Below are 7,802 nucleotides of genomic sequence, written 5' to 3' on the forward strand. Positions count from 1 at the left end.
CTAGAGATTGGTGGGAGTCGGTTGGTGACTCATTGGGAGCCTCGGTAGTCGAGGCTATGACCTGGTCAGACTTTGTGACCAGGTTTAGGGCGGAGTTTGCACCGGTGGTGGAGCTTTAGCAGCTGGCCAGAGAGTTCCTAGACATGTGACAGACGACAGAGTCGGTGGCGGAGATTACCGCCAAGTTTCGAGAGAGGGCCTTATTGGTGCCTCAGTATGCAGTGGATGATGAGATGCAGAGGACCCGCTATCATGACATGTTGAGAGCTGATATTCGGGAGCATGTCAGCTTCTCGGCATGCCCGACCCTGGACTCTATGATTGCTAGGGCGCAGGAAAGGGAGATTGATTTGGAGCACATTGCGAAGAGGAGGTCGGATCAGACGTATACTTTGGAGGGTCTCGGGAAGAGACCCAAGACTTCATATCAGCGATTAGTAGGTCGGCAGGTCCGAAGTCAGTGCAGCACGTGCGGGAAACCACACGAGGGAGTTTGTTGTTCCAGGGGTTCAGGCTGCTACAAGTGTGGCAGTGATGGTCACGTCAGCAGGGACTGCCCACAGGGGGCAAGCCCATTATGTTTTCACTGCAATCAGGTGGGACACAAGAAGGCCGACTGCCCGACGGTGAGGGGAGGAGCAGGGAGTGCGTCTGCCCCGACAACTTGAGGATTACGGATGGGTGAGAGGGTAGGGCCTTGTAGTGACAGATGAGGGAGATCTGGATTACAGCAGGGAATGTTGCAGGTACGTATCTATGGCTATTTTCGATTCTATGTGTATTAGGGTTGTTCTTACCCCGGACTCAGGTAATAGTATGTATGAGTTGTCTCTCTGCTAGTATTCGGATTGTATTTTCAGAATTGTCATATGCCAATTGCATATCGGGAGCTATTAGTAGCTAGTGTAGGGTCATCCCTCACTTCGGGTTCGAAGTGTCCAGTATTATCTCAATTATGACCAAAGCGGTTCAGGCGCGTTGCGTGGAGGTTGGTGGACAGAGTCCATGGAGTAGCCCTCCACCATCATTAGGGTTTGGTGGTTCTAGTCGTGGTACTTGGGATAGCTTTTGGAGGCATCAAGGGAAGTGGTCTATCACTGATATGGTTGCTCTGAGCATTAGTTATTCGGACCTTAAGGGCATTAGTTGGAGCTCAGGGGATTATCAGTATCGGGGATGCAGGAGGTGTTCATCTAGTATTCGGTAATCGTACAGTATTTGGAGCGGACTAGTGATGGATCGCTAGCGGCATCAAGGCGATGCTATTTATCATGCCTTTTGTGCAAGGGAGGAAGGAATGGAAATCCTCGGGTTTACGCGTGCAGTAAAGACTTAGCTGAAGCTAAGTGGAGGAGAAACAATCATGTTATGGGAGCAGAAGCGGTTTTGAAACTAGGATAAGTTCCGCTCTCCTGTCAGGAAGAAAGACGGCCCAGGTGGCTGTATGAATTGAGGACAGTGTGAATTGGAAGTTTGGAAAACTTGCCAATTGTGAGACCTCATTCTCGAGATGTCTGGTAGCAGATTGCAGAGGAATCAGTTGGGAGTTCCAGTTGGGACATGAGTACCACTTGGGGGTACTAGATTGTGCTTGTATGCTCGACTATGGGTTAGTCGTAGCATCCACTAGCAGCTAGTCGGTGTGGAAAGGTGTTGTCAGACTACCGGATGGCCGTAGCATTCACCAGTGGTCAGATAGTAAGAAGAGTGTGGTAAGACTGCGGTGTGGCCCGTAGCATTAGTTTAGTAAGACTGCGGTGTGGCCCGTAGCAATCGTATGTGAGGATAGTTAGACTGCGGTGTGGCCCGTAGCATTAGTTTAGTAAGACTGCGGTGTGGCCCGTAGCATTAGTTTAGTAAGACTGCGGTGTGGCCCGTAGCAATCGTATGTGAGTATAGTTACGCTGCGGTGTGGCCCGTAGCACTGGTTTAGCAAGACTGCAGGGTGGCCCGTAGCTTTAGTTGGCTGGCAGCGCAGAAGTGTTGTAAGACTATGTGGGTGGCCGTAGCATTCACTAGTTGACAGAACGAGTATAGTAAGACTACAGGGCGGCTCGTAGCATTCGTCGGTCCCTATTCGCTAGTGCGAATGTATCAGGTGTGTGATTCAGTGGCAGGGTTTTTCAGATAGTTAAGTTCAGTACGAGGCAGCCGCCCGGATGTGAGAGGGCCACATTATGGTTGGGTCCGGAAGATGGTAGGTCATTGGAGACCAAGGGTAAACCCCTTGCGAATCAAGGGTAAGTGTATCAGGAGTATCGGTATGATTACCGGTTGGATAAAAGTGTTGTACTCGAAGGTAGTAAGTAACGGGTTATTCTGAAGATGACATCTTCAAGGTTTGGATCGGGTGGGCGGAGTGTGTACCTTGTGGTAAAGTGGCAACCAGATGGTAAGGTAGTTGGCCGTGGCAGACTTCGAGGACGAAGTCTAGTTTAAGTGGGGGAGTGTTGTAACACCCAGAATCAGAAAGACCAAGAAAAGAAAGGAAAGGCTCTAAGTCAAGAGTCAACTCGTCGAGTCCAGGGAGGAACTCGACGAGTCGGAGCGGGATCCGGGGCATAGAGTAAGTGACCGACTCGGCGAGTCGGCTAGTGGACTCGGCGAGTCTGGTCTGGACGAGAAAAACCCTAATTCCGAGGGTTGTGCCCTATTTAAAGAACATTACATCCCTTCCCCAGCCTCTTTACTCCCCTTTTGAGATCCAGAAATCCTAAATCGTGAGTGAGAGCCCTTGGAAGCAATTTAGAGCCTAGATAAGTGATTTTGGTGGAAAGGGGCTTGAAGATTAAGAGGCTTGCTGCAAAGGAGTGATGTAGATCCGGGATCTACTTCAGTTGGAGCATATATTGGAGGTAATAAGCTGTTGCTTTGGCTTTATTGCAAATAGATCTATCTTATGTTTGAGATTTGGGGCATTTTGGGCATGATTGAGATCTATGTCGAGTTAGAGGCCTAGATCTGAGGTTGCTACCTCAGATCTAGACTTGTGATGGTCCAGAAGGTCATAAAGTTCATGTTAATAAGTTGTTGGTGAAGCCCCTTTGTCTTAAACCCTATCCCTAGAGTGTTTTGGGCCTTTAGCTCCTTGGTTTCACGTAAAGTTTGCAACTTTACGTGGGGGGTAGACTGTAGAAGAGTGGATCTATGGATTGAGCCCCTGCATGGCTCGATAAGCCACTGTATGGATTGAGAACTGGAGAGACTCGGCGAGTCACATGGGTGTACTCGACGAGTTGTATGAATATGTGCATGGACTCGGCGAGTTGTATGAATAAGTCGCAATATTTGTAGTATGATACTGATTTTGGCTCGACTATTTGTCTAATGCACTAATGACATGCCCTATGGTTTGTAATAAATGGGATCTTAAACATTTTCTTGGATTGGCTAATACCCACATGACATATATAAGTCGGTTCATAACAACTTGTTTTTGAACTAACATAAATGATTGTGTTAATCTTCTTTCGTTTATGTTTTTTAATCAAACTAACATAAAGAAGCATAAACAAATGAACGACAAATAAAAATAAGTGAACATATATGAACATAAACAAATAAACGAATGAAAATAAGCGTAAACATCGTAATCAATAATGATAAAACTTGATCACCAACTATTTGATATGTTGATCATACTTAGTGGTCCTACATTTGATATTTTTACCAAATCCACAAGATATAAAACCTAAGCTAATTTTAAAAACTCGACGTCAACAATGGTCATGGTCCTGGTCTTGGCCCTGCCCTGTTATTGGTCCGTGCATAACTTAGAAGTACACTACTACAAAGAAGCTTATAGGACCCGATTATATCAGTTAAATAACCCGGTTTTCAACCGAGTCCTATTGTCGGCGAGTCTTATGTGAAAAATGGAATAAAACCCGGTTTCAAAACCGGGTTCTATCAATAGTAAAAGGTAACGATATCAGAGTCCACAAAACCAAGCCACACAAGGAGATTTGGACATGGTTATGCAACATAAAACCGGGTCATATAAGGAGATAAGACCCAGTTCAAATACTCAAAACCGGATCACATAACGATCACATCTACACCGGTTCCATTCTAATAACCAGGTCATTTAAAGAAGGTTGATTCTTGTAAAAGAAAGCTGATTTTTTTATAATAGTTTTCTTATGAAATAACCAACAAACTGTACATCCAAAATTAAATTATGTTATAAATAACCACCAACACAACTGAAACTTACATCCAAAACACATTCAATACAAAAAAGTATGCTTTGATAAAGAAGTTATGCTAATGTAGACATGTTAGATAACCAACCATTAGTCATTGATATAAACTGATATAAACATGTTTGCATGTCACAAAAAAATCCTTGATTTGGTCATGTCTTACTACATAAAACTTACAAAAAATTCAAAAAAAAAGTTGTTATCCCATCGAAGTAGGATTGTCCCATAATCAAGAGTAGTTGTTATCCTCCATTCTTACTGAAAAACAAACATAACAAAGAATCAATTTTGTCTAATATTTCAAAATGGTTAAATTTAACAAACAATAATTAAACTAAAAGTAGGATGCTATAAAGATTAACAACTAACCTTATATGCACTTTTAAACATCATTCATAAAATTATTCAGAAATTCTCCGGCCCAAATAGCAACAGTCGTAACCAACACCTTTTCTTCTGAGGGAGCCTGTTCATTCCAAAGGGTACCAAACTATATGAAATATTAAATTAAAATTCATGAAAAAGTGAATAACATAACAGATAGTTTCTTGATACAGACAAAATGAAAAAAAAAATTTAAAAAGTACTTACTCTATTTGCGAATCCATATTGTCTGGTCATTAGAAACTCAAACATCCAATAAACATACAAATTTGCAATTTTAAAACAAATTTGCTAACTACGAAAGTCCGGTACTATTTTGTAAATTTTCTAAAACATAGAGACCAATACTATACATTTGTATAACACAGGGACCAATTCAGCAAAAAAATCTTATATGGACCATTTTTGTAAGAAAAAAAATCTTATAGGGACCATTTCTGTAATTGCTTCAACACAGGTACCATTCATGTATTTGTGTCTTACAAGAATCATGCATGTAAATGTTTTAGAGACACAGACTATTCATGTTGATAAACAGAGTAAGTGAAACATTAAGCCAAACCTTAAGTTATTTTTTAACAAATGTAGTAAAATGTGGCATTAAAATAAATCTAATGTTAAAAGAGTTAATAAGGCTAAAGTGTAGCATAAATAGGGGGCATTTAGTCATGTTATATACATACGTATAAGGCAATTTTCATTTCTAGTTTTGAGAAGTCTTTTATTGTTTCCTCTGTATGTCTTAACGCACAAACATATTCAATAAAATGTTACTTAATTTATTTCAAACATGTCATCTATAAATCAAAATTAAAATCCATTTTCATCATAAAAAGTAAACACCATGAGTTAATTTATATTAAAATTTTATGGAAAATGACATTTCAAAGTATAATGCTATAATATGAAAAAGTGAAAAAGGGATGCTATAATAAAGGATTACCTTTATCGCATCTAAAGCATCCAATGTCGATGTTGATCCACAACTATTCTTTTGAACAACAATGCATACATAAGCTAATGAACGCTCACTTTTTATCTCATGCAACAGTGGCGGCAGCTCACCCGATGCTATCTACTGTTCCCACTTAGGTTTGTTGCCCTGATAACCATGCGGACCTAATCGGGCTGGATTTGTATTAAACTACAAACTCATCTTTGCTTTCTCACTTATTATCTGCCAATAAAAGTAACAACCACAATTATAAAATGGCAACATAATAATTAATATTACCAATAGACATTATAGTCCTACAATTAAACCTGGAATTCCTTTGATGATATCATCTCATTAAACTTTTGCAATGCAATCTTCTCCATATATATAAGTAGGTTTCAAGTGGATTTCGCTTATGCTCATTTGCTAAGAAATTCTTTTCAACCCTCTTCTTGAATGATCTCCACTTCTCGTTGTAAGTCTTAAGCATATTTGTTTTGCGTTTATCATCACAAATATTCCAACACTTCTGTTTTTGTTTTGAAAAAAGAGTAATTATTAGTAACATATACTAATTAAATGAAAGCACATATAATGTGTTTGAGATAACAAACTTTTATGATCGATAAGTTATCTTTTTCATTCCCTGGTACGTTCTTCCAAGTCGGATATTCGATAGAAATTAACTTGCTCGTAAGAACACCGCAGTTCGTTGGCAAACTTATTTTGTTTATCGCCACAATCCTGACCAATATTGTTGAACTCAACTTCTTGTGGCTCTATTATAGACTTATTATATCCATTAGACATGTGGCTGTTTTTTTCCCTTGGTTGTGGTCATGGCTCTGGTTGTTGATCTAGATGATCTGCAAAAGGCACAATTACATACCTGAACAGATTACAAAAATAGTTCAACATGGTATCATAATGCTTACGTGGCTTGGTTTAGGTATTAGATTTAAAAATAAAAATATATAATACATTAGTTCTTATTAAAAGATAAAGCCTCTTAGATTCAAAAATAAACAATAACATATTTTAAATAATCTGGAATATGTTTTCATTTGCCTTTATTTGCAGTTGATTAGGATAGGGCTGAGTTTCTTTGTTCCATTTGATCTACAGATTTTGTGTTATCCTCTTAACAATATTGATGTATTCCTGGAATACAATTAATATCAAATAATATCAAACATTAGTCATCCAACATAAGTGTAAGATGTGAACACGGAACTAATTGTCAAATAAGAAGAAGAAAAACAAAAAGTTTTCAAGAAATAAAACAGAAATCGCTTTGAAGAAGAATAAGAAGAAAACATGTACATGTATTAAAGATATTAGAAGAGTAACAAGAAGCCCCCTTTTCTTTTGGAAGAAAAGGTATCAGAATTATATCAATTACTTCACTGGCCCAAATGAGAATTTGCAAGTATTCCGATAACAAGTAAAGTCTATGGATTCTCGACTTAGAAATCAACAAAGACAAGGATGTGAATAAGAACCAAACAACTTTAGTAATACAAGATTTTTGTCATCGATAATCAAAACACTCGAAGCTATAACAATCAATGGGTATAATAAAAACAAATACCAATTAGTAAACTTACAAAGTACAACACCAATAGAAATGTGGAGTCGTCTAGACGATCCAGTACTGCTACACTAGCAATGATTTGGCGAGCAAGCTAGTGATATGAGGAACGAGATAGGTTTAATCTAGGAGAAAAGAAAGGTCTAACGCATGGATGTGGTGGTCGACACGATGAAGTGGAGTCGTCGGTTGAGGCACAAGAGAAGGCTTTGAGGCGAAAAATCCCTCAAAATCCTCGGTTGCTGCAGTAGAGAAGAAGAGGAGTAAAGAAGTACGTAGTGGTTTGGGTTCTAATCGATTGGACCTCAAATATGGTGGCGGGATATCAAATTTTCATGGAGGGTTATTGAATTTTCATGGCGCCGGGATATCCAAAATTTTACCTAAAAATAAGTCAACCAAAATCTTTACATATTTTTGGCATAAATTTGCACCGGTACAAATGATAGGCATTTCCTTTTTTAAAAGGAGTATTTATTTACTTTTTCATCCAACCAATTACCGGACTCTTTTATTTTCTAATTTGCATTATATATTCATTAAATAATTTTGTTATTTTTTCATGTGCCTATGTTCTTAATTATGAAAGCATACTAAAATAATACTGATTAGCTTTTTAAGCAAAAATAAAAACAAATCGGAACCAGATAAAGTATCGATTATAAAATATCAGTAGTTTATTGTC

General features: G+C 38.9%; 1 long non-coding RNA gene across 3 annotated transcripts; it reads right to left on the bottom strand.

Annotated features, from left to right (window-relative positions):
- Positions 1-4,280: 4,280 nt before the first annotated feature.
- On the bottom strand, positions 4,281-7,487 carry LOC145116151 (uncharacterized). 3 transcript variants are annotated; one of them, XR_013711895.1, is made up of 7 exons: positions 7,134-7,487; positions 6,595-6,687; positions 6,141-6,392; positions 5,853-6,055; positions 5,533-5,766; positions 4,575-4,671; positions 4,281-4,463 (listed from the first exon to the last, which is right to left on the bottom strand). It is a non-coding gene; the product is annotated as an uncharacterized LOC145116151 (long non-coding RNA). The 3 variants fall into 3 exon arrangements; XR_013711894.1 differs by lacking the exon at positions 6,595-6,687; XR_013711896.1 differs by lacking the exon at positions 6,595-6,687 and having other exon boundaries at positions 6,141-6,415.
- Between the last annotated feature and the right edge of the window lie 315 nt (positions 7,488-7,802).

Source organism: Lactuca virosa, chromosome 5, assembly GCF_052849685.1.
Source record: "Lactuca virosa cultivar CGN04683 chromosome 5, Lactuca_virosa_CGN04683_v6, whole genome shotgun sequence".
Lineage (NCBI taxonomy): Eukaryota > Viridiplantae > Streptophyta > Magnoliopsida > Asterales > Asteraceae > Lactuca > Lactuca virosa.